General features: G+C 46.5%; 1 pseudogene; it reads left to right on the top strand.

Annotated features, from left to right (window-relative positions):
• Positions 1-13,795, top strand: part of LOC147748321 (peroxisomal membrane protein PEX14 pseudogene) — a 34,902-nt pseudogene extending 21,107 nt beyond the window's left edge.
• Positions 13,796-26,358: the final 12,563 nt, after the last annotated feature.

Raw genomic sequence — 26,358 nt, 5'->3', positions numbered from 1 at the left:
GAAAGAGTGAGTTAAAGGGGCTGGAACGAGGCATGTGGTGGAATCAAGACTAGGCTGCCTTGTTATGCGGCACCCCGTCCTTTGTTAGCGCCTGCCGCAGGCTCCAGAGCATAACTTTGGGCATTGGACGTATGCATTTGCAAATTAAACTCCTGTGCGCAATTTGTAGTATGTGCAAATACGCAAGCCACAATGCCTCGCACAAGTAAATCGGGCCCAATGTTATGGATGTAGAATTAACTCTTTCAAACGCATTCTCGACCACGCATGTCATTTTTAAGACTATAAAAAAGTTGGGCTAGTGAAGGAAGAGTGCTGTTTGAACTGTAAAAAGGATGAATCCAATCCCCTCTGGTCTCGGGTGGGAATGCCGGGCTGGTCTGCTAAACCAATTATCTTTTGCAAACACCTAATTGGATTTCAACATTATCTGTCCATCTGCTAATCTCATTATTGTGTTTGCGGTCTCCCGGCAAGAGAATGTTTTTATACGTTACCACATCATTTTATTGGCCTCAGATGTGAGCCATGTGAGACTTGCGAAGCACAGAACATGATAAAACAATTACAATTGTGTACTTTTCTTACTTGCCTTTTTCCAGATGCGCCTGTGCTCTGTTTTGTAACTTGTGTGTATCTGATTATGGGGTCAGGCAGAGGGCAGGGGTCCCCATCATGTCGCACACAACCCACTGCCTTAAATGCTCGCAGTGGAGATCTGTGCCCAGGTCACACCACACGGTTGTATGGAAGCAGAGCCGACCTAGCCTTGCATCCTTATAATAATAAACAAGCATTTGCAATGTAATAGGTCTCGCATTAGGAAAGTGTGAGCTATTGGTATTGTAAATGACACATTTTTTAAATATGTGTTGGCTTTGAAAATATATAAATTAATAGCAATGTTATTCACAAAGCCAATAGCTTACATTTTCCTAATGCGAGTACTATTGGCTATGGCAATGCTTGTTGGTAGCATGCAAGGACAGTGCTGTTGTGGTGCTGAGTGATGATGTGGTTGGGCTGAGTGATGTGGTGGTGTATTAGAGTGATGTGGCGGTGTCTCAGAGTGATGTGGTGGTGTCCCCGAGTGATGTAGTGGTGTCCCTGAGTGATGTAGTAGTGTCCCCGAGTGATGTGGTGGTGTCCCCGAGTGATGTGGTGGTGTCCCCGAGTGATGTAGTGGTGTCCCTGAGTGATATGGTAGTGTCCTCGAGTGATGTGGTGTGGTGGTGTCCCCGAGTGATGTGGTAGTGTCCCTGAGTGATGTGGTGGTACACCTGAGTGGTGCCCCTGAGTGATGTGGTGGTGCCCCTGAGTGATGTGGTGGTGTCCCCGAGTGGTGGTGGTGTCCCTGAGTGATGTGGTGGTGTCCCTGAGTGATGTGGTGGTGTTCCTGAGTGATGTGGTGGTGTCCCTGAGTGATGTGGTGGTGCCCCTGAGTGGTGCCCCTGAGTGATGTGGTGGTGTCCCTGGGTGATGTGGCTGTGTTCCTGAGTGATGTGGTGGTGTCACTGAGTGGTGCCCCTGAGTGATGTGGTGGTGTCCCTGAGTGATGTGGTGGTTTTCCTGAGTGATGTGGTGGTTTTCCTGAGTGATATGGTGGGTGAGGGTGAGGGTGAGGGTGTGTGGAGCTGTCAGGGGGTGAGGGTGAGTGAGGGTGAGAGGGTTGTGAGAGTGAGGGGTGTGAGGTTGTGAGGGTGAGTGAGGGTTTGTGAGGGTGGGTGAGGGTGTGAGGGTGAGTGAGTGGGTGTGAGGGTGGGTGAGGGTGAGGGTGAGTGAGGGGGTGTGATGGTGAGGGAGGTTGAGGGTGACCGGGTGAGGGTGAAGGGGGTAGGGTGAGAGTGTGTGAGGGTGAGGGGTGTGTGAGGGTGTGGGGGTGTGAGGGGGTGAGGGTGAGTGAGGGTGAGAGGGTTGTGAGGGTGAGGGGGTGAGGGTGAGTGAGGGTGTGTGAGGGTGGGTGAGGATGTGAGGGTGAGTGAGGGTGTGTGAGGGTGAGAGGGTGTGAGGGTGTGTGAGGGTGAGGAGGTGTGAGGGTGAGGGTCCGAAGTAAATGGTGGCAGGGCAGACATCATAAGTGTTGGACAGGCCTCGTGCACGGGCCGTTCCCTCCCCGCATAGGAAGACCCGAACACCGGCTCTCCCAGTATCACCAGAAGAACCACCCCGACAACCCGCAGAGGCAACCTGCAACCCGTCCCTCACGGGACACCTGCTCCCGAACACCACGACATCGGCCGGCCCGGGCCTCCTTCAGCAGCATTGCCCCGGACCAGCCGCCATCTTGGACACTGCACCACGAGGCCGCGTAGCCTCAGCTCGACCCCAACCCAGCCCCGAGGCACCACCATCCACCCAGGAGGTGAAGGGACCACTTGGCAGGTCAATGGGAGAAAGGAGTGTCGATGGCTCTCCCCCGCCAGGTGCCGATCGCCCCCAGCCTCCCCGGGCGCTGGCTCCACCCCCCTGCTGGGTGTCTGGACTCCCTCATCCCGGACCTCCCGACCTCCAAGAGCGAGGGTCCGGACATCAAAGGAGACCAGACCTATAACTGGGGCAGCTCCAGAGCAGGAAGGCAGTTGTATCCTGGAGTCGAGAGACACCTTGAAGAACTCATCCTTGACGGACTGCTGGCGCTGCCGCAGCCCTGCCTTGTGAATCATCGATCCTGCCTGCTGGCGCTGCCGCGGCCCTCTGCAACCTACACCCTCGTCGGGACCTGCTGGCGCTGCCGCGGCCCATCCTCGTGAACCATCGTCGGGACCTGCTGGCGCTGCCGCGGCCCATCCTTGTGCACCTTCGTTCCTGCCTGCTGGCGCTGCCGCGGCCCTTCTCCAGTGAGACTTGTCATCCTAGCCGGCTGGCGCTGCCGCGGCCCGACCTTCCAGAATCCCGAGCTCGAGGATTGTGAGCTACCCATCTGCCACCCTTACCAAACCGGTACCAAGACTGTCCCGCTACCCTTTCCCCCTCAGAGACTAGAATTGAGAGGACCCTCGCGTCCGACTTCACTGTACCGCTGATACATCTGCCTTAAGAATCGTATATAAAGAGTGTTGACCTCATCCTCGTGTGGTGTCCATCTGTGGGGGGGGGGGAAGTTACTTGTCTGTACGATCGCTGGAGACGGCCCTCACCGGAGGCCTCTCCCCCTGTCCTCGGCCGACCCTCCAGGTCCCCGTCTAACAATAAGACAGAGAGAAGAGACTGCGTGGTGACTGCGCTGGGCAGTTTCAGAATCAGGAGGGGCAGAGTCAGCACAGTCTGCGAGGGATCAACGTGTCTAGAGGCAAAGCATAGCGGATGTAGCATTGCAGCTAGCAAGTCGAGTGTTTTCAAGCTGAGTGTCCCGAGAGAGATGGCAACACAGCAACAGCATTTGGGGACCAAGGCTACTGTAAACAAGCACGGTATGCTTTCGCTTTCGTCCAGAAACAAGCTCTCGACACTGCTGTGGCGGGGGAGCGGGAGCGCATTCCTTTGAAGACTGATGCGGTGGGAGGGGGAGCGGCAGCCTTTGAAGTCTGATGCCAAGGCACAGACAAATGGTGGTGTGTTATGTGGCTGGTGATGGTGTGCACACGCATAGATTACATGAACTGTATGAGATCGGAAGCCGTTTTGGTGGACTTTTCTTTTCCGCTTACTATATTCTCGCGAGAGCAATGCGCAAGCGCATTGGCTCAGGCGAGACGTGAAAAACAGGATCCTTCAAATGCGTAACATTGACAGATATTAGATGGAGTGCTACAAAGTTGGACGATATGGTACAAAAGGTAAATATTTGGGTTATAGCATTTATGCAGAGTTTACAAGTTTGGAAGCACGAAGTTACGGAACAACAGCTTCCAATTTCCCACCATCCAACATCCCTGAAATGCCCCTCCCTAAATCCAGCATCAGGGGAGGTGTCACCTATTCAAGCGTTGACCTCATGAACCAAGGAGAACACTGTAAAGTAGTGGGCACTAGCCCCAAATACTGGACATGTGTATCCGGACCCTTTTATTATCCAGGGTCACCTGACCCCTCGCGGCTGTGATGGGTGGGTGTTAAGTGTGGGTGCAAAACAAGGCTGAACACTAGAACATGTCCAGCAGGACACTACATCCCATCCAAACTTTATTGGAAAAGAAACAAACAGAAGTCCATCCTATGGGAAAAGCAAACAACAATACACAGCACCGTTGAGTCTCTACAGGCCATCTGCCGGGCAGTGCTGGATATCTGGATCGCACAGCAAGGTTTTAGTCCACCTCAGCGATGTTGTTCAGACCGGCCTGGTCTCACAGTGTTGGAGACTATTTGCACAGTTCAGTAGGTGTGCATCTGGAGCAGTGGTGGAGCCTGTAGTGAGCCAACCGGCCACTATCATACATTGTAGGAACATGCACCCGAAGGGCCAGGCGCGGCTCCAAGGTTATAAATAAAGGGTGCTCGGAATTGCTCGGGATTACAGCACAAAAATATACTGGTGTCTTATGTGTGTGCCCGTTGTACAACACTGGTGTAGGCCTACACCAGGGTAGGCCCACATCACATTGCCGACAAGCAGGTACTTACCTCGTGACTGTTGTGCCTTCTGTGGTGGGAGCCATGCAGAGGCACCAACAAGTGGTTCTTGAGGCAGAGCAGCGCGGGGACGGGGTCTACCATGGGACACAACGGATGTGCAAGAGACTAGCAAGCACAGACCCGGCCCTACTGAAGAGGAGCGGTGTGGTGGCGTGTGGCGGTGCCCCCGGACAGACGCCGTGAAAGTGAAGAGGCGTGTCTGGTAGTGGTTGCTGGAGGAGCGGTGCCCTGCTGTAGTCGGAGGAGCTTGGAGTATCCCTCGCCGGGCGCAGTGAGCTGTGCGTCGGCGTGTGGAAGTGCCGATGGTCCTGGAGCAGACTGAAAAGGGCCATAGTCTCAGGTCCACAACAAGGGAAGGTGAACACGAGGCGGCTGCATGTGGCCGGCAGATGAGGCAAGGGAGAGAGTCTCATGTGGAGCAGGCAGAGAGGGCCACTGCTGAAAAAAAGTACAATATTAAGAACATAGGAAAGTGTGAGAGGAGGGGACAAAAAGCCCACCTTTAAAGGCAACGGAGGGTGATGAAGAAAAAAAAACAAGCATTTGCAATGCAATAGGTCTCGCATTAGGAAAGTTAGAGGTATTGGTATTGCAAATGGTAAATATTTTATTTATGTGTCTGTATTGAAAGTGGGGAAATTATTAGCTTTGTTATTTTCAATGGCAATATTTTTAACTTTTGCAAAAGTGAGACTTATAGCATTGCAATGCAATATGTTTTGTATTTATATGATTTAGAAGTATTAATATTATAAATGTGAATTATGTTTATTTTTATAATTAATTAATAATTAATTAAAAGTTAATGTAATGTATAATGGCAATATTTTAAAGTTTTGTAAATAAGTAATGGAAAGATTATGTTTACTGTATTTAACTGTGAGGCAAATTGAAGATTCTAAGTGGAATATTGCCTTTTGTTTTAAAATATTTTACTAAAGCTTAAATCATTGAGAGAACATCTTAGAACCATTTGTTGTTGATTGTTTTTAAAGAGTGACGCTGTGGCGTTCAGTGATGCTTTGGCCTTTTGTGTTGCTGAGTGATGCTGTGTCTTTTGGTAGTGTTGGGCGATGCTGTGGGCTTTAGTGGTGCAGAGTGATTCTGTGTCCTTCAGTGGTGCTGATGTATGATGTGGCCTTCAGTGTTGTGGAGTGTTGCTGTGCTATTAAGTGTTGCTATTTTGTTGAGTGGTGCTGTGGTGTTGAGTGTTGTTGTGGCGTTGAGTGTTGTTGTGGCGTTGAGTGGCGTTGAGTGATGCGGTGGCGTTGAGTGATGTGGTGTTGTTGAGTGGTGCTGTGTTGTTGAGTGTTGCTGTGGCGTTGAGTGGAGCTATGGCGTTGAGTGGTGATGTTCTGTTTATTGGTGTTGTTGCGTTGAGTGGTGATGTGGCGTTGCGTGGTGCTGTGGCTTTGAGTGGTGCAGTGGCGTTGATTGTTCCTGTTGCGTTGAGTGGTGATGTTGCGTTACGTGGTGCTGTGGTGTCGAGTGGTGCTGTGGCGTTCAGTGGTGCTGTTGTGTTGAGTGGTGTTGTTGTGTTGTGCTGGTTTGTGTTATTGAGTGTTGCAGTGGCATTAAGTGGTGCTGTGGCATTGATTGGTGAAGTGTCATTGAGGGGTGTAGTTGGAGGTTGGAGTTGGAGGTTGGAGTTTGAGTGTGGCGTTGGAGGGTGGCGTTGGAGAGTGGCGTTGGAGGGTGGCGTTTGAGGGTGGCGTGTGAAGGTGGAGTTGGAGGGTGGAGTTGGAGGGTGGAGTCGGAGGGTGTAGTCGGAGGGTGTAGTCGGAGGGTGGAGTTGGAGGGTGGAGTTGGAGGGTGGAGTTGGAGGGTGGAGTGGGAGGGTGGAGTTGGCCGGTGGAGTCAGAGGGTGGAGTCAGAGGGTGGAGTTGTAGGGTGGAGTTGTAGGGTGGAGTTGTAGGGTGGAGTTGTAGGGTTGAATTGGATGGTGGAGTTGGATGGTGGAGTTGGAGGGTGGAGTTGGAGGTTGGAGTAGGAGGGTGGAGTTGGAGAGGGTGTAGTGGGTGTGTGAGTTTGAGAGGGTTAGTGAGGGTGAGGGTGAGTGAGGGTAGTTAGGGTGTGAGGGGTTGTGAGGGGGTGAGGGTGAGTGAGGGTGTGTTAGGATGAGTGGGGTGGGTGTGTGAGGGTGTGTGAGGATGAGTGGGTTGGGGGTGTGTGTGTGTGATGGTGAGTGAGGATGAGCGTGAGTGAGGGTGGTCAGGGTGTGATGGCGATTGTAGGTGTGTGAGGGGTTGTGAGGGGGTGAGGGTGAGTGAAGGTGTGTGAGGGTGGGTGAGGGTGTGGAGGTGTGAGGGTGATTGAGGGTGTGGGTGAGTGAGGGTGTGGGTGAGTGAAGGTGGTTAGGGTGTGGGTGAGTGAGGGTTGTTAGGGTGTGAGGGTGAGTGTAGGTGTGTGAGGTGTTGTGAGGGTGTGTGAGGGTGAGTGATGGTGTGTGAATGTTTGAGGGTAAGGGGGTGTGAGGTTGAGGGGGTGATGGTGAGTGAGTGATTAGGGTACAAATGCCCTCAATGTTAAGACCCGTCGCAGACTCGGTGATGATGAGTCAAGAAGGGGAAGAGGAAGGTGGAACTAAGCATGGGCGAATTTTGCGAATCTCGCGTTCGCGAATTTTGCGGATTTGCGAACTCGCAATCCGCAAAATCCACGAATTCTCGCGAATTCGCGGATTTTTTTTTTGTGTGTTTGCGCGGGTTTCTGCCAGTTCGCAAGGGTTTTGTACAATGTCGCAAATTGCGAACTTACCTGTCGGGTCGCAAGTTTCGCGAACTTGTTGTTTCTAAGTGTCCAGCCTGTTGGGACACTCTTCTTCATCACTGCCACTCTCTGTCACCACTGCCACTCTCTGACTACTCATGCCACCCTCTGGCCCACCCATGCCACCCTCTGTTTCATCACAGCACCCTCTGGTTGTCCAGTCAGTGTACATTATTATGGCAACGCAAGCACACCTTCCCTGCCTCAAGTGACCTGAATTAATTTGGGGCTGATTAATGTGTCACAAAATATTTTTTTAGCTGGCAGCTGCTTCCTTAGTGCTTCCTGATTAGTGATCTTTTGCACTTGCTAAGTGCTTTCATTGTTGCCAAATTAGTTACAACACCTGCCCTGCCCCAACTGACAATAATGAATTAGGGGCTGATTAATGGATTTGAACTTCCAGCCTGGCTCCTGCTTGTCTCCCTTAGCTGTAATTCAGGACCTTTGTGGCATATGTGTAACTATTCTGAGGTTCAGAGCAGGGTCACATAATAGTTGCAACTGGCAACTGAACTCTGGAGGGGCCCCTCAGGAAGCACTACAGGAAATGGCTACTAATGATGAGCCTGAACTTTTGAACCTGGTAAGTAGTTTCAGTTTTGCTAAGATCGTATTTCTGCAATTTTGCACTTATTCGCGGGGCGCGAACTCACGCGAACAGTGCGAACAGTGCGAGCAAAATCCGCTGCTCGCGGATTTGCGGATTTTGCGGGAGATTCGCAAATCTCGCGGATTGCGAATTTACCGAAAATCCGCAAAATCCGCGAGCGAAACGGATTTTCCGCCCATGCTTAGGTGGAACAACTAAACCCCGATCAGCAAGCCAGACTGACATAGCCCCTTCCGGGGAAAACCAAGTCTAGGTGTCAAGATGGCCAATGCTGGTAAAAAGAAGAAGCGAATTTATGAGTCACGGTATACTAAAGAGAGTCAGAGTGGCAAGAAGGAGGGTGAAAGCGAAGCTAAGTAAAAGAGCGATAAAAACCCACAAAGAAAGGCGTGAGTCAATAGAAGTAGTAGTGTATGACCCTAAGCCCCAGCCGCACAAGATGGCGAGTGTATCTAGATCAATGAGATTAAGACCTGAGAATCAGGACAGGGGCCTAGTGGATGAGGAAAGCAGTTGTAGAAAGCAAACCCTCCAGGAAAAAGTGATAAAACATAAGAGACAGGTGGCTTTAGAGCAAGTGACTACACCCTCCCGGAAGGCCACAGCGAAAAAGAAGGTATACTGGGAAACTAGCCTAGAGGAAGGTTGTAGAATTAATACAAAACTACACCAGGGTGAAGGTAAATTTGGAGAGGAGATGAATAAAGGGAATAAGCTACTCTATTTCGAACGAGTGAAATTGGGAAGGGGCGGGAAAAAAGCAAAAAAGTGCGCTCCTTTAAATAGGTCCTACCTTCTTAATATGTTCGCACTTTGCCCAAACCTAAAAAGTATAGGTACAGAAGACTTGAAACAGGTGGGTTTTCAAGCAAATGGCGATGGCAAGGAGGTTACTAAGGTACAGTTCTATTCCGCTCTGGCTGTAACAGCAATAATAAACGCAGAACAGGAGATTCAAAAAGAGGGGGTTAGACTAGTGCCCAAAGAAGAGCTAGGACTAGGTCGGATGGTGTCCCAACAGAGAACCTTCTTAAAGTACCATGCAGGGCTAGGAAAGAGACAAGGGAAATTACCTAGAAGAGAAATGGAACAAGGGCGGGAAAATATCAATATAGTGATAAATAATTCGGACCTAGTAGAGTCCTGGAAAAATTGGAGTAATATTGAAAGCCCGGCAGGCCCCTCACAAAGCTATAGGGAAGAATCAGAAATAAATGATCCCCTAAGCGATGTAGAATAGGAAATGGGGCAACCACGGAGCACAAATATGGTCTCTTGGAATATAAATGGGATGGGTACCCAAGTAAAACAGGAAACTCTGAAGGAACTCGCAAAAAAGTGTGAAATCATTTGTATTCAAGAGACCTGGCTCAGTGGGGAACCCCCAATAGTGGAAGGGTTTAAACAAATTTACCGCCCAGCAGAAAAATCTACATCTGGTCGCCCTGCCGGGGGCTTGCTGACTCTGATCTCAACATGTATACTAAAAACGGCTTTACAGATACCTGTGACATCTAAGTGGCTTTTGGCTTGCAGAATACAAACATCATTTGCTGATAAAAAATATGAATGCATGTTGATCCTAAATGTGTATATGCAGTGGAGCTCAAGGAAGGAATATGGGGATGAACGGTTACATTTTAAAAATTACATGGATATGCTGTGTGATAAGTATGGAAATGATTTAATGTTGTTAATGGGAGATTTCAATCATAAATTAAACCCAAAACTGATTGATCAGTTGTATATTGAAATTCTAGATGCTTGTGATGTGAAAAAAGCAGAATTCCTGGAAACTAAAATAACAACTGATGCGGCCAACTTGGGCAACTTCTTGGCGACAAAAAGTTTATTCTGTCTAAATGGGAGGATAACGCAGGATTGTCCTGCAAAGAAAACTTTTAATTATGGGACGCAAATATGCCCGATAGATTATATTTTTATGTTGGCTTGGAATTTTGAATTGATAAAAGATTTCAGGATTGCCCCTGCGGAATGTAGTGATCATAAAATGTTAAAACTAGAGCTTGTAATCGCCCAACATTTAGCATGTGATATAGTTATCCCCCAAGAGATGGATTATCCAAAGCGGATAACCACTCGTTTAACTGAAAAATATATCGCCAGGTTGACTAAGCTGCAACAAAAGGTGCAATTAGGGCACTTGTGTGGCCAAAATTTACCTTGGTATGTTGAGAAAATAACTCAAGTAGTGGAAAGCATAAGCGTAAAATTAAAGTATGACGTAAGCGCCAATAAGAATAACGGAAGGTCACACGCAAAGCGAGAAACTTGGTTCAATCAGGAATGTTTACTAAAGAAAAGAGAAGTTAGGCGAGAAGAACGTAGCCTACAGAAAAAATTCGTGCAAACCAGGGCAGAAAACCTAATAAAAATAAAGAAGGAATATACCACTCTAATCCGTAATGCTAAAAGGACCTATAAAGAAAAGTGTTGGGGCAAACTATTAGAAGCAATCGAAGCCAAAAATATACGGCAGTTCTGGGAGTTAATCCAGACAGCAATGGTACCTGCGGTTGCCCCGATGAGTTGCGTAGTGGAAGAGGGGGCGTGGACACAGTATATACAGCAATTATATGCCCCAAGGAGAGGGACTGGAAATGAGGTAGCTGGGGACTGGCGTGGCCAAGTAGAGGATCTAAAACAAGAATGTTTAAAAACAAATGTTCTTAGAACAATAAAGACACTGAACTTAACTAGGGCAGCAGGCCCGGATAATCTACCAGCCCTGATACTAAATTAAAATCAGACTTGGTGGGCGGAATTCTACGCAAAAATGTTTACTTTAATTTTAGAACAAGGGATTATGCCCCCAAATTGGAAGTGAGCTATAATAAGACCGCTACACAAGAAAGGGGATGCATATGCCCCAAAGAATTATAGGCTAATCAACCTATTAGATATAGGAGAAAAAATGTTCTCTAAAATAGTCCTTAGTAAGTTAAAAGTCTGGGCGGAACATAGATCTATTATCCCGGTTGAGCAAGGGGGCTTCAAAGAAGGCCACTCTACGATAGATCATTGTTTTGCATTGTGGGCCCTGGCTAGGAAATCGATGGAACAAAATGGCAAATTATTTTGCTGTTTCGTCGATTTCCGAGCGGCGTTTGACACAGTAGACCGAAATAGCCTTTGGGAGGTACTGGAAAACTATGGAATGCCACAGGGCTTATTGAACATCTTGAAAGAACTACATAGTGGTAATTGGGCACAGGTTATTAGAGATATAAAGGGTTCCCTAACCCAAAAAATTCCTGTAAAAAATGGCTTGAGACAAGGGTGCGTTTTGGCACCCTTGCTTTTCTCAATCTTTTTGGCAGACCTCCCAGCGACTTTGGAAATTGAAAAAAGTGCGAGCCCTCGTATGAATAATAATAAAGTGTCATGTCTCTTGTACGCCGATGATCTTGTAATTTTGGATCAAACAGAAATGGGCCTACAAAGGAAGCTAAATGTGTTCAATAAGTACTGTGATAAAAAGCTCTTAACAGTGAATATGGAAAAAACTAAGATCCTATGTTTTGGAAAGAGGGTAAACAATTTTAATTGGTTTTTAGGACAGGATAAATTAGAAATAGTAAATGAATATAAATATCTAGGCCTCTGGTTTAATGGCGCATTAAAGTGGAATACCCATTTGGAGGCACAGAAGGCAAAGGCCTATTCGTCTGTCTGTGGGCTGAAAGAATTTAACAAAGATTATGGCGATATGTCACACAGACCGCTTTTGAAGGCTTTTGAAGCTATGATCCCCCCACAAGTGCTTTATGGAGCCGAGGTGCTTTTTCTGAGTGGTAGAAATGGGTGGGACCGGGAAGAAGGAAAAATTGTGAAGATGTTGTTGTCCTTACCAAATAGCTCCATGATTAAAGCAATTAGAATGGAGGTGGGTTTAACATCATGGGAGGTAAAGTCCCAATTGTCTCTAATAAGATTTTGGAACCGACTGGAGCCTGGTGGTGATGAGAAGGTTTCAATCTGGTGTAGAGAGGAAATTCGAGTAAGCAGCTTACGCTGGGCGCGAGATGTGAAGAAAACCCTCCAGACGGTAGCTGCGAACTTGAAATTGAGCCTTTCCCAACCACTGTTAAATATAGTGTGTACGAAAAAGATGCTTAGCGACCAAGGGCTTGAATACTCTAGATCAAAAGATATGGACTATCTAAGGCTAAAAAAATCAGTGAATTGGGTAAAAAATGAGTGGGAAAAGAAGGTTTGGTTGCCATACCTGGATTTACTGCCTAGTAGATGGCTAAGATATGAAATTTTGAAGATTCGGGTGGGACTAAATCCATGGAAGATTGAAAGAAAAATAAGTGTGGTCCTGATCCATCCGGATGGAATTTGCAAATGTGGTCTAGGTGTAAGGAATAATATTTTACATATATTGTGTGATTGTACGTGTATTTTAGCAATTCGGAAAAAAAATTTACGTCCAATTTTTTTAAAAAATGAGGTGTCCTCACGGGCTGAGGCTATTGACCTTCTCACAGAAATGTCTTCTTTGGATACTACAATTGCGTTGGGGAAATTTCTGAAAGCAACACGAGAATATGTAATGGAGACAACAAAGGACAATGGGAGAGTTTGAAATTATAGAGTATCCCAATTTTATGTATATGGCTCTCATAAGTGTTGTAATTGTATAAAATGAACTGTGGTTTTAAATATTGTATGTTTATGGTTTTACAAGTGCTGTAAATATATAAAATGAATTGTGGTTTTAAATGTCTTATCACGATACGCGATCCATTGTTCTATGTATGGTTTATAGACAATGGTCTAAATAAACTTTATGTGTTAACAGTAACAGTACTCACTCAAAGGACTGCTTCTGAACAGAAGACAGTTTCCGCCCTCACCATCGGCACCCAAGATCCCTACGTGGCAAATTCCCGTCAAGTCCTCAACAGTGTCTAGCCCTGTGGCCCTCAACCATAATAGTAGCAGTGACATCTCCCCGGTCAGTAATGAGTCCAACTCTTCCTCGCCGGTTAAGGAAAACCATAGCCCAGAGGGGGCACCAATGAACTGCCACCTCTTGAGCGGCATGGAGGAGGGGGGACAGTGGAGGTTGGTGTTAAGGGGCAAGTGCAAATGGAGGTACAAGGATGTGAGGAGAAGCGAGACAGTGGGAACGAAGAAGATGAAGAGGATGACGATGATGATGTTGACCATGTTGATGAGGAAGACTGCCTTGGGGTGCAGACGGAGGATCGACGCGGGGTGATGGACAGATTAATGAGCCAGTGGAGTAACTGTGGCGCCCTGAAGGAGCAAGCAATGAGAATGAGATGGACTAGGCTGTATAGGGTGTGCGCGACATGGGATTTACACAGAACGGGACTTGCTGCCCCGTTGGATTACACCTTGATGCAGAATCTTTTGCTTGATTTGCGAATTGCATTAATCTATCTCTCATAGAGTTTGATTGTCCAGTTAGCAAAAGAGTCTGGCCCACTTCTCGCTCCTGTGAAACATTTGAGCGTACGCAGACTGCTACATGTGGGAAAATCACAAAGTCGGCTCCTCTCTATCCATAGCACTTTCTCATCCCCGGCAAGTCCCACTCACTTTCTCTCATTTTGAGTTCCAGCTGCCATATGCAGCATCATTATTTCTAATGCAGGATACTTCAGTGTGATATATGTGAAGAATCTCATTCCTTGGGGAAAAATCCATGCGCGTCATGGAGACTGGAATAGTGCTAGTGGAGGGGGTCCTTCTTGTGCATACGCAGTGAGGTTGAGGGAGTCCTGCCCCTGCCAACCTCACCCTACAGCCACTCGCATCTGCAGGTACCCATGATGACATCCATCATCCACACACCATGTTCGTTTATGTGCTAATGTGTAGATTTTTGAAATCCTTTACAAATGTATATAATTGTAATAATAAATTACTCATAATGAACAGACATATGTGTTGAAAGATCATAGTAATTGTAATACAACTGGGGTTATCTATGCCATTTTGTGCCCCTGTGGGCTGATGTATGTAGGCCAGACAATACAGAGAGTCAAATGTTGGATTCTACAACACACCAGTAGAATACGTTGCAACACACCGGGTGCCCCTTTGGTCGAACATTTCACTACTTTCAAACATGAGGCAAACAGTTTGAGATGGTGGGTAATCGAGAAGGTTAAGGCAAACCCAAGAGGTGGGGACCTGAGTGTTATTCTGAATAGAAGAGAATGTAAATGGATAAATCAACTGGATATAGTAAACAGAGGACTAAATGAATTAGAGGAGATTAATAGACAGGTGTCACTACTAAGGGTATAAAACCACTTTGATTCCATTGATCATACTCTAGTGACAAAGTATAATTGATGCTCCAATAAGTAGGAACTCATGCTTTGTTCTTATCACAGAGAGTATGGGTCAAACAATAACTTGATACACTCTATCAGTTCATATTATTGCTGATTGTACTAGACGGAGGAAATGAGGATGATTAAGTGTACATTTTAAAAAAAAATTGTACAATACAAACTTTGTGTATCCTTGTTTTCCCCCCTTTTGTGAATACCTTGATGAACAATTGTAAATATGTATATTGCGAACATTTTTGTTCCTCCCTTTGTGTGAACACCTAGATGATCAATTGTGAAATATGTATAGTGTGTATCACTTATTAATATGAGCCTCTATGTTGAAACAAAGAACTGGTTGCATAATGAAATATTTAAGCCTTTAATATATCAATGATACCCTTAAAAATATGGGAATTGAGTAATTCAAGAAGGTGTTGATATATAATATAGTGTGATCGAGTACACTATATATTGTTACTACTGAGAACCGGATTATTCTCACTCAAGATGGCACCGGTATTCACCTCATTGAAAAGGTTATCTTTTCCCCGCATTATCCCGTTTTAAGATGGCGGACCCAGTATTTTTTCCAAATAGTTGAAAAAAAATTTATTTAGAATACTTGGTCGGTTTATATGAACGAAATTCTTATGATTATCAATAGGTACTTTGTAACCCAAAAATACGGGGGCATAGACGGAGGCTTCGTGCCAGTCGATTAGTTGCAACAGCGGTCCTTTGTTGCTTTCCACTACCGCAAATGCGGAAGTTAGAGGCAATCGCGTTGTCTCTCAGTGTGAGGTTGATGCTGACACTGAACGACTAAGGGATACCCGGTAAGCGGTGGTCGGAAACCGATTTCTTGTTACTTTGTGAGAATGAGACCGCGTTTTTGGAACAATCCTTAGTTTAATATTGTGTCTTACTTTTAGAGCAAACGTGTGGGACATGATGTCCACAAGTAAAAATATGGAGATCTAAGCGAGAGGGAATTAAAGCTTCCTTAGCATAGGCGTATGCTAAAAGAACATAATTTTTGGAGAGCTCAACGCAGATATTGGGTAAGCGTTTTTTGCCCTTGGTTGATAAGTAGGCTCATATCAAGAGTTGGGACAAGCTGACACCTCTTTAAATAATGTCTCATTGATTTTAGAAGTAACAATTGGAACAGATGGTCCACATTTCGATTCGTGTATACAGAGTGATGAGGAGACCCACCTGTATTGAGGCCTAAATACAGGTACTATTTTATGTTGGTGGTACCAGATGGATACTATAAAAAAGAGGAGGAGGATACAATACAGGCCCTCATATGTCTGCATGATTATTTTTGCAGGAGTCGACAACAAAAAAGTGGCCCGAGTTAGAACCAGTGGTCCCTTCAGAATATACAGAACCCCTTTTTGAAGAATGAGCCTTGATTGAACCAGGTACATCATCCAAAATTCCTATAAGCCGTGGTCTAATAGAAGTATTATGAGTACACGAATGCACTGACAGATATGATTTTCTTTGCAGTGCCACCTCTTGTTTTTCGCTATTGCTCACTACTTGACGTCTACTATCAACTCCCCATGGAGTGACGTATTGGTAAATATTGACTTTGACATCCCAAAAACTTTGTTATCAGTTTTGATTTTGGGAGCAAGTATTTTTCTACATGGTTTTAATATTTATGTTATAGGATTAAAGAATAATCCCTGGGTATGTGGGAATAAGCACCCCCCCATCGTCTTGGAAGGGTAAGCGTATTAGTTTTGTCTTACCTTCAAAAAATTCTGTGGCAGGAGTCTCTAGAATCATTATCTCTTGTTTTGTAGGGTCATCTATGATCCCAAGTTACCCTTCTATTCGTTTCGTCCTGAAGAAGACTCGCATGGCTCAGGCTTAAATAACCGTCAGGCCGTAAAGACGAGTCGAAACGTCGACGTGCCTAATTATAAAAACCTGGACCTCTCCTTTTTGTGCTCTTGTGTATTGATGTGCGGACATTTTTGACACTGAGGAGTCATTAACATTTATTAATACTTGTAATGAAACGGTGTTTCACCTTAGCCAGGTTGAACAGCACGGTCAAATTGATTTGCCACCTGCTGTTAGTCAATCAATGAATATATTTTATCACAATATTTTTCTGTGAATTCCTTTCCTTCTTAAACTGCACACACTTTTTCTATTCCTTTTCTATCTGCACGCTCCATTGGGGTAACTTTTGATATAACTCAAATTAATGTATAAAATGATTAACATGTGAACCTTGGTTTATTAAATAATTCTCAAGGCTAGATACATTTCGTGTTGCTGCTGCCCCTGCTTTTACAATTTGTCATTATGAAAAGTGAGAAACATTTATTTGAATAGAGCGGATCTTGAGTGACATGCTCCTAACTTTGTTGATTCAAAAGAAGCTACTGATTAATTGAGTGATCATAAAATATAGAGGTCTTGGAGCAACCAGTTAAGCCCATGGAAAGTTAAAGTTGCCTTCACAGGGACCCACAGGCCAATGGACCAGGGATCGCGAAGGGACCTCAAGAGGAATCACAAAATACCAGCCCACGGAACACTTGTGAAGTGTAGGCCGGTAATCTTCAGTGGAAACACTGCTTGAGGTCTTGACTACAAGTAGCCCAAAGCACAGCTTCAGGTGTTGCCAGAAATCAGATGCTTCTGCAAATGGACAAGGTGCCCAGGGGTTCGGGTTGCACGGTCCCCACGAGGGATACGGGTCTCAGGTTTGCTGAGCACACTAGTCAACCTCGGGGACGCTTGGAAACCCACCTCCTGTGTTGCAAAAGTCTTCGGAGTCCTCAGGAGCTTCGGAGTTGTAAACCGGTCAGATGTGTCTTTGATGCCTGCTTATCAGGGGAGTAACTCCTTGGGAGATTATTCAGTCATCTAGCTCAATGTAGATCGTCGAAGTACTTGGTTTCTGTAGCAGAGTTTCATCAGGTAAAATCTAACGTCCTGTAGCCAGGGGTTCCTACTTTATAACCAAGGAATGGGTGGGACAAACTCAGGGGACTAACTGTGGGCCAAAAATCCGTTCCGCTCGCGGAATATGTGGCTTTTCGGCAATTTCGCGATCCGCGAATCTCGCGAAATTGCCGAAAAATCCACAAATCTGCTCACGGGCGGATTTTTTTTTGGCCCACAGGAAGCACTTACAGTTAAGGCAGGCGCTCCAGTTGAAGCTAACTTTGTTTCCATGCAACTTCAACTCTGGCAGCTTGCCGGCGCCATTCTAAAATGGTTACAAAGTTAGCTTCAACTCGGGCACCTGCCTTAACTCTGTAAGTGCTTCCTGTGCACCAAAAATTAAACCTCAACAGGAAGCACTTACAGATATAAGTAAAGCAGGTGCCCGAGTTGAAGCTCAAATTCAGTAACGTTTTAATCAGCCCAAAACATTAGTGAGCACGGTCGAGGCTTGGCAAATGTGCTTTAACCCCATTTCTGCAGTCGAAATTAGCTGTAATACTCGAGAGAGGTCTTTGAATCCCTGAGTTTCTCGAGCACACCCCCTGTGTAGTTCCTGTGACCTGGAGGCTGCTTTCTCCTCACCTGCTGCCCTGCTCGCTCTCTGACCCTTTATTCACAAGAGGCATGTTGACATGCATAGAAGCCCCTCTCGTTTAGCCCCGCACCACACACTAGCGGTATCAAACGTCTTCCCGCCCTTTCCCAACTATGATGGACAGCTCACTCAAGGGACCTCGGCGCCTTTTGGCGCGGTGGCAATGTTACAGGCACACATGGTCAGTGGAGACAAATCTTCTGGCCCTTTACGCAGCTGCAGTGTAGGAAATGCACTTTACATTTACCCAATGAGGTAGCACTTACTGGATTAGCCAGTAGAAAGTAATCCAGTTGAGTAGAGGTATTGCACAAAACGGTGGCATCTTCGTGGATAACTATGCAGGGCAGGATTCATTCTGGCACAAGGCTCCTGTCACAAAAATTAAACCGCAACAGGAAGCACTTACAGATATAGCAGGTGCCCGAGTTGAAGCTCAAATTCAGTAACGTTTTAATCAGCCCAAAACATTAGTGAGCACGATCGAGACTGGGCAAGTGTGCTTTAACCCCATAACTGCCGTCGAAAATTAGCTGTAATACTCGAGGGAGGTCTTTGAATCCCTGAGTTTCTCGAGCGCAATCCCGTGTAGTTCCTGTGACCAGGAGGCTGCTTTCTCCTCACCTGCTGCCCTGCTCGATCTCTGACCCTTTATACACAAGAGACATGTTGACACGCATAGAAGCCCCGCTCGTTTGGCCCCGCACCACACACTAGCGGTATCAAACGTCTTCCCACCCTTTCCCAACTATGATCGACAGTTCACTCAAGGGACCTCGGCACCTTTTGGCGCGGTGGCAAAGGTAGAGGCACACATGGTCAGTGGAGACAAATCTTCTGCCCTGTACGCAGCTGCAGTGTAGGAAAATCACTATACATTTACCCAACAAAGTAGCACTTACTGATTAGCCAGTAGAAAGTACTCCAGTTGAGTAGATTGCAAATCGCAAAAAAATCAGCGAGTTTGCAGGAAAATCCACGAATTCGCAGATTTTTTTGCGATTCCACGTGAATTCGCGGACCGCAAGATCCGCAAAATTCGCCCATATTTACTGGGGACCCACCTATGGGAGGGTCAGGACAGAGGGGTGGCTACACCCGTATCCTTTGTCCAGTCTCGTGCCAAAGCAAGGGCTGGTAGCCCCTGCAACCGGTTTGAGCTGGACTATGCACCGGGACACCAAATGTGCCCCAGTGCAGACATCAAAGCACTCTTGGAGTGCACCCACCTAGCCCCAATACACTAAAGCCTGTCTGGGAGGTGGTTACACCTCCCTGTGACAGGAAACCTATTGTCCAGCCTTCCCCTGCCACAGTTTCATCCAGCAGCAGGAAGGCAGACTCGTGTCTGTGGCTGGCAGCATCCATCTTGTGATGCCAGGGTCGAGAAAGCTGGTACTGGGTGTACCAGTGATGTCATATTTCTCCCTCTAGGAGGGTGGAATCATACCTCCCACACCAGTTACTGGTATGGAGGTATGATTCCAAGGTGTTTGACACCAAACACAACCGTTTTCTGTGCAGCCGTTATAAAGTTAGAATTTACCACGAGGTTATAATGCACTTAAGAGTATGGCTGCATCACAGAACAACCCCGGAGAATATATTCCAAAGCCTGCAGAGGGGCCCTGCTCATGCATAGGCACCCTCTCACATGAAGCCCAGCACCCTGCCTTCAGGATTGATAAGGCCTGCCAAAGGAGTATATATGTGCAGTGATAAGGTAGATATAGTGAACCTATATCTAAGTAAGGGGTGCATGCACCCCTTACACAGGCTGCAGTAGCAGTCCTGTTGTGTCAATTTGAGTGGCCTCTCAGGGGTGGCATAATACATGTTGCAGCCCCTGGGAGGCCTCTAGGATACCAATGCCCTGGGTATATGGTATACTATATTCTAGGGACTTATAAGGGTACCCCGGAATCCATTCTGGAGTGTACCTAAAGTACATGCAATCAGGTAACAAGAGAATGCAGCTAGGCTGGGGTCCTGAATAGCAGGATCTCAGACAGCCTAAGTTGAAAACAGTGAAACATCAGCAAAAAGTGGGGGTAACTATAAGAAGCAGATCCTACTCTCCTACAGAAAGGAGATCTGAAAATTCATGCAGCGTGAACACAGAGCAGGATGCCAATGAGGGGGGAGGAATACGACGGGGAGAATACCCTGACAACTTCTGAACAGCTGGAGAAAAGCACCTCAGAAAGCTTGCTAGGCCAGGAGAACGTGTTTGAACCACATCGGGGACACCCGTACCAGCTAAGACCCAATCCAAGACCCGAACCAACGGCTACGAGATTTTGTCTGCTAAGAAGAACGAAGCATCAATGAATACATTCAGCTAGCAAGACCTTATAAACTCTAACACCTGCGCATTGTGTTCTTCTGTTTATAGTTTAGATTCCTTATCTAAGACTTTGCAACTCTCTTCCCCCAGGTTAGGAGGGATGTAGTGAGTCAACTGGCCACTATCATACATTATAGCAACATGCACCCTAGGAGCCAGACGCGGTCTAAGGTTATAATTAAAGGGTGCTCGGATTCGCTCAAGATTTTGGCACACAACTATATTGGTTTCTTATGTGTGTGTCTGGTGTACACCACCTGTGTAGGCCTACACCAGGGTAGGCCCACATCACAGACTCCACTTCGAAGATGTCTTGAAGGCGCTCAGGCTCCAATGGCTGGCAAACCTGCAAAGACTAAGGATGACCTTGGCAGATGAGGGCCTTCCTGAAGGCGATGATGCTCCTGCCTGCACTCCCCTCTCACAGGAGTCTCCTTGAGGCCCTTTACGCCGGTCTGCTACGGGACTGTGAGGACTGTGCAGGGCCTCTCGTAGGCCGTGCAAAGGAGTCGCTGAGGAACTGCCAACAGGACCACAACGAAGTTGCTCTTTCAACCGCAACGGATGATGTCTCAGGGTCTGTGTGCTCTGGGTTTCAGGACTCAGATTCACATGCCTTCCTCAGATAGTCTTTGGGTGACCAGCCTCTGTCCGTGACCTCCATGTTTCCCGGTGCCTGTCGTGGAGCTGCTGCAGATGCATATCTCTTGTTGGGATTCCCTTCTCACTGGAATTCCCTTGAGGCCCTTGCCCCTGGATTGCCATGTGACTGCATGGGCTGTGTGGGGATCATGGAGGCCATGCCTAGGAGTCGCTGCGGCACTCCTAACAGGGCCACGGCCAAGCCTCGTGCAACCCCAATGGTGGATAGTCCAGTGGTTGAGTAAGGTCTGTCCGGCAGGCCTCAGGTTCACAGGGGCTCCCTGAAGGTTTCTGGGTAGCAAACCTCCCACGGTGCCAGGAATGCCTTGTCAGTCTCTAGATAATTCAGACGTTTAGATCCACTCTGATGGTGTGATGCTCCTTCGGTTGTTCTGTTGATGCACCTGGTAATGATGATGATTACCTTCTGACACTTGAGCTACAGGTGGGGGGATGTCTTGCTTGGAGTGAGGAGGACTGGAGGGACTTCATGGCCACTTACAGTTATTTTCTGGGAAGTACACTTGCTAGCCGGGATGCCATCAATTTCAAGCAGCCGGTGACAGGTGACTGAACGGTCTCATTGTGAAGCGTGGAAACTGAACGCAGATCCCGCTTGTTGGTGGCTTGCAGTTGGTCCTCCTCTGAAGCTGTCTCCAGTTTCGCCGCTGCACCCCAGTGGCTAGCTTTTGTTGATTGATGCCCTCTCCGGTAGTGGCCTTTGTCCTCGGTCTTATCGCTCTTTTCCGTTTTCTCTTGCGCACCTGTGGTGGTTGTTCACCCTATGGCATTGTGCCCCTCTCTTCTCCTCCTAACCTCCTTTCGCGATGTGGCATCCTGCCATACTCTTCTCTGCATTCCAGCCAGGTTCCTCACTGATGTGGCATCCAGCCACATGTCTCATGTTCGCGCCACTTGGCTCAGAGCAGGTGCATTGTAGCCAGGCAGCGCTAAGTAGCGCTGCTGGTCTTCTCTCCACAGGCAGCGGCAGTCTTTCCTCCAACTGCGGGCCTTGAAGATTCCGGAAGACGCCCGTGCAGGGCTTCCTTCGGTGTGGGTGCATTGTAATCGTATCCGCGATGGGCTCCAGTCATGGTGTTGGAAACAGCCACACATCGGTGCTGCAAGCATTGGGGCTGCCTGAGCAAGGCTCTGTTCTCTGCCCAGTGCAGCCTCAGTCCTCTCCCTCTCTGGCGGGTCGCAGCCATCTCGCACATGCACACACTGCAGGTGCCGAGTGTCACTTCACGCCAATGCGGCCAGACAGCTGGTCTTCTCCCCACCTTATCCCTGGTCGGGCCGCCACATACACGTCACCCTGGTAAGTGGTACTGCTTCTGCCTCATTTGGGTCACTGGAGGCAGGCGACTCCAGGGCAGGGAGGCTGTATGTCACTCTCATGGCTAACAGGGTGCCGTCACGCTGGCAACAAGTGAGGCGGTGTCTTAGGCACAGGCTATAGTGGCCCCAAGACAAACTGTGAAACAGCTGCCGGCTCACATGCGAGGCCCACATATTTATAAAATAATGGACATGCACACATTGGCTTTGATACTGGTAACTGGCCCAGGCACGTGCGTCCTGCCCCTTTTATTATCAGGCTCATCTGACCTGTGATGCCTGTAGTGGGTGGGTGTTAAGTGTGTGTACAACACAAGGCTCATCACTAGAATGTGTCCAGCAGGAAACTACAAACACATATCCAAAAATGGGTGGTGTGACTAATGAAAGGAGTGTTCAAGGTAGGGTGACTGCCCGGGTGTAAATTTAACAGACTGTCCGTTATGTTGGGTGTCGAGTCTGTTGTCCATCATAACATTCCTTTCATGCCTTTTGTCCATAATTCCGTGGATTGCAGCGAGCCGTGCTTGCCTCTTGTAAGTAGCCTAAAGAGTTTTAGAGCACTTGCCATTGTGGCCCGCACAGTTCTTTGAACTGAAGAGGCATCAGCGGTCCCTCTCTCCCAGACCTCACATAGACAGCCACAGGCCCACTGTCATTCTGCCTGTGGCAGATTCCCACATACAGAATGACAATTGGTCATACCTGTTGTAGTGTAGTTCCTATATTCCCAATAGGCTCTGCGCATTGGAATTATATACACTATAGATTTGACATAGGACTGAGGTCAGTATGTCTCTATCGAGTATACTAAACTTAATTGTGTGTGCCAGCTAAGTCAGAGGTCACTAGAAACTTTCTCGAGTAAACAAGAAGGGATTAGTCTTTGACAACCGCATAAACATGACAACTTTGTTTCCCCTAGAATCGAAACAGATCTTCAGAGTTGTGGAAACAATAGATAACTATTTCACTCAGTCAATCATGCATGTTTCGTTTCTACAGAGTTTGCACAGAAATAGAGAGACAGGCGTTTCAATAAAAAGGGTTTATTGATCAGTCTTCTTTCTCATGCAAGAGAGGTGAACTGCTACAATCGTTAGACAGAATGCGAAGTATAATGCGTACAGCGTAAACAGTAATATAAAATAATACTGTAATAGCATTGTCTGTTGCTATGACATTTGAAAATACATAAATAAATAACACAGGCTAAAATACTCAACTGGTGCTTCTAAAATACGCTTACCCCAGTGTACCTAACCTAGGTCTAATACGAGGGAAGAAGTAGGTGTTTGTCTTTTAGCATAAGTTTAATTTTGCCAAGAATTGCCAAAGGTTTCTCTAGGTTCTAATCAGCTCCATACCTTGAAAGAGGTTGGTATCTCTATCGCTGGACTCGATTTCCCAACACCCCGCAAAGGGAGTCAGAAGCACAGGAGCTGAATTTCTCGGCAGGAGGATGACAGCTTCTGATCTGTGCGTCAGCTGGAGAGTTGGCTTCCTTCAGCACTTGCTGTAGCGAGCTGCGTCGTGCAAGTAGATAGTCGAACTTCACCGAACCATGCAGTGCTTTGCCATAGCAAGTGAAGGTATATGTATACCTTGAAGGTGTTTAGAAATGCCAGTAATGAACGTCATGAATGAACCCCTAAGGAATGATGTTCATGCATAATAATGAGTTCTTGGAGAAATCAATATTCAAGCAAGTGGAAGTCCCTAACGGCTTAAGAGTCTGGTTTTCCACTAAATCGTTGTGACTTAGATGAATGGATGGAATAGCCATGCATGTATTTGGGTAGCGTGGACTATGCCTAAATAAGGACTGGGTATCTAGGCCTATATAAGGGCAAAGTGAAATATACCTATATAAGGACATGTATCGGGAAATGCATATGGAATCTAAAATCGAACACAACACAGTAAGAGGAGCCATGCTTGGGGGTGAGTTTGAGTGCACTGCATTTTGAAACATCTGGACGGGCTAAAGGCAAAGACGTCTGAGTTCTTTGTGTTCCTGCAGAAAATGTCATTTTAACTATGCTGATTAATATATCTCTTGGAGAAATATCTGAGTTTTGATTAATCCCAGGTATGACTTATCAGGCATTAGAGCAGAGGGATGATGTGCGTCTTGCAAAGCATAAAGTGTAACATGCAGATCAAAGTATTGTTTTTATGTAGAGAGTTCAGTAGATGCCTTTGGGTAATACTAAATATTCATTACTAAGGACAACCGTAATCACTATGTTATATCTTTAATCCCTGAGTTTGTATTTCTCCAGACCAAGCACTGTTAACATATAATCAGGGCCACTGGAATTATGCACTTTTACGGCTGCAGTTTTTCCCCATAATTATTGATTTGCTGCATTTGGCACATAATCAAGCACCTAGTTTGTAATCTTTAGATTTGAACAAAAATTTATTTTTAGCTCAAACAGATCAAAAGTTATAAAAAAAAAGGGGTGAAGTGTTTGTCTGTAGTGAAAGACCCTCACAAAGATTAACTGGTCATCTTTCAGTTGCTTCTTTCTGTACTTAGTTGTAAACTGGTACTAATCAAGCAAACTCCATTTGTATAGTGCACTGCTGCTTCCAAGGAGGCATCCCAGCATTGAAGCGGAGAACTGACAACCAATAAGTCCAGTGCAGATACATGAGAACAGGGTTAGCTTATGTCAAAGAGAAAGGTTTTCAGTTATTTTGTATAAATCGAGATCGAAGCAGCTCTACGCAGATTTATTGGGACAGTATTCCATAGCTTGGATGTCACGACTGTGAAAGATCTTCCTCCTTGCCTTGTTTTAGCAAAGTTTGGGACATGTAGCAGTGGAAGATGGTTTGATCTGAGCGCTCTACATTGCAGATATGGGTGCAGTCTTTTTTGCAGATATAAAGTACCCTGCCCCAAAAAAGAGCTAAAAACTTGTGGTAGAGCTTTAAACTTGAGACGATTTATCACTGGCAGCCAATGAAGTTCCTTCAAGTGGGGAGATATGACCTGCCTATATGGGAATCTTCGGATCAGCCTTACTGCTGCATTCTGCATGATCTGAAATCTGCGAATTAAAAGAGATGGAAGTCCTAGATACAGACTATTAGCATAGTCCAACTGGGAGGTGACCAAAGTATGACCCACTGTCTTATGAGTCTTTTCAGGGATCAGGTGCAACATCTTTTTTAAGGATCTAAGTTTGGCAAAATAAACAGATGTCTCTTGCTTGATTTCTTTGAAGAAAGAGAGACTTGAGTCAAACATGACTCCTACATTTTTTGCAGGGGCAGAGGAGTTGGCCTAACGGCTAGGGCGCTCGACCTTGGACCTGGGGATCTGGGTTCGAGTCTCTGTGATTCTAGGCAAATCACTTAATCTCCCCGTGCCTAAACAAAAATGAATGTGCGTTCTCATGTAACGTAACTGGTGCTATGTAAAGCGTTTTGATTCACGATTCAGATTCGGGTCAAGTTCGCGCTATATAAAACTGCAAAAAAAGTTCCTCTGGTCACCACAGGCTAGGAAGGGAGCAGAGCTTATACCAAAGGAAAGGACTTAAGTTTTATCTGAGCTTAACTTTAGAGAATTATCATACATCCAGCCTGCAAATCCCTTAAGGTTTTATTTAAACTTAATTAATCAGGGCTAAATCTGAGTTTTCCTGGAAGGATAACAGAAGCTGTGTGTCGTTGCATAGGACACCACTAGCACACCCCAAACTTCAATCAATTGAGCCAAGGGAGCAAAGTACAGCTTAAAGAGTGTAGGTTTCAGTGCAGAGCCCGGCAGAACTCCATATAGTATGGGCCTAGGGGAGGATGAAAGGGCTGAAGGTGGATGATCTGTCCTGCACAAAAGACCTCAGCTAAAGAAGGTTTTCCCTTGAATAATTGCCATTCTGAATCTGTCTAAAAGGGTAGAGTGAGAGACTGTATTGAATGCTGTCGAAAGGTTTAAAAGGACCACCATCGCCGAATGTCCACCTTCGGGATGTTCTTTGATGTATTCTGTTACTTCCAGCAATGCAGTCTCACTGCTAACCCCTTGCCTGAAGACAGATTGTGAATCATGCAATGGACAATTAGATTCCAGGTAGGCAGAGAGCTGTCAGTTAACCAATTTCTCCAATATTTGTGCTGCTGCCAGTAAGAGGGA

The sequence above is a fragment of the Lissotriton vulgaris genome, chromosome 1_1, assembly GCF_964263255.1.
Source record: "Lissotriton vulgaris chromosome 1_1, aLisVul1.2, whole genome shotgun sequence".
Classification (NCBI taxonomy): domain Eukaryota; kingdom Metazoa; phylum Chordata; class Amphibia; order Caudata; family Salamandridae; genus Lissotriton; species Lissotriton vulgaris.
Note: the sequence above shows the minus strand (reverse complement) of the source record. Positions and strands in the feature narration are given on the sequence as shown.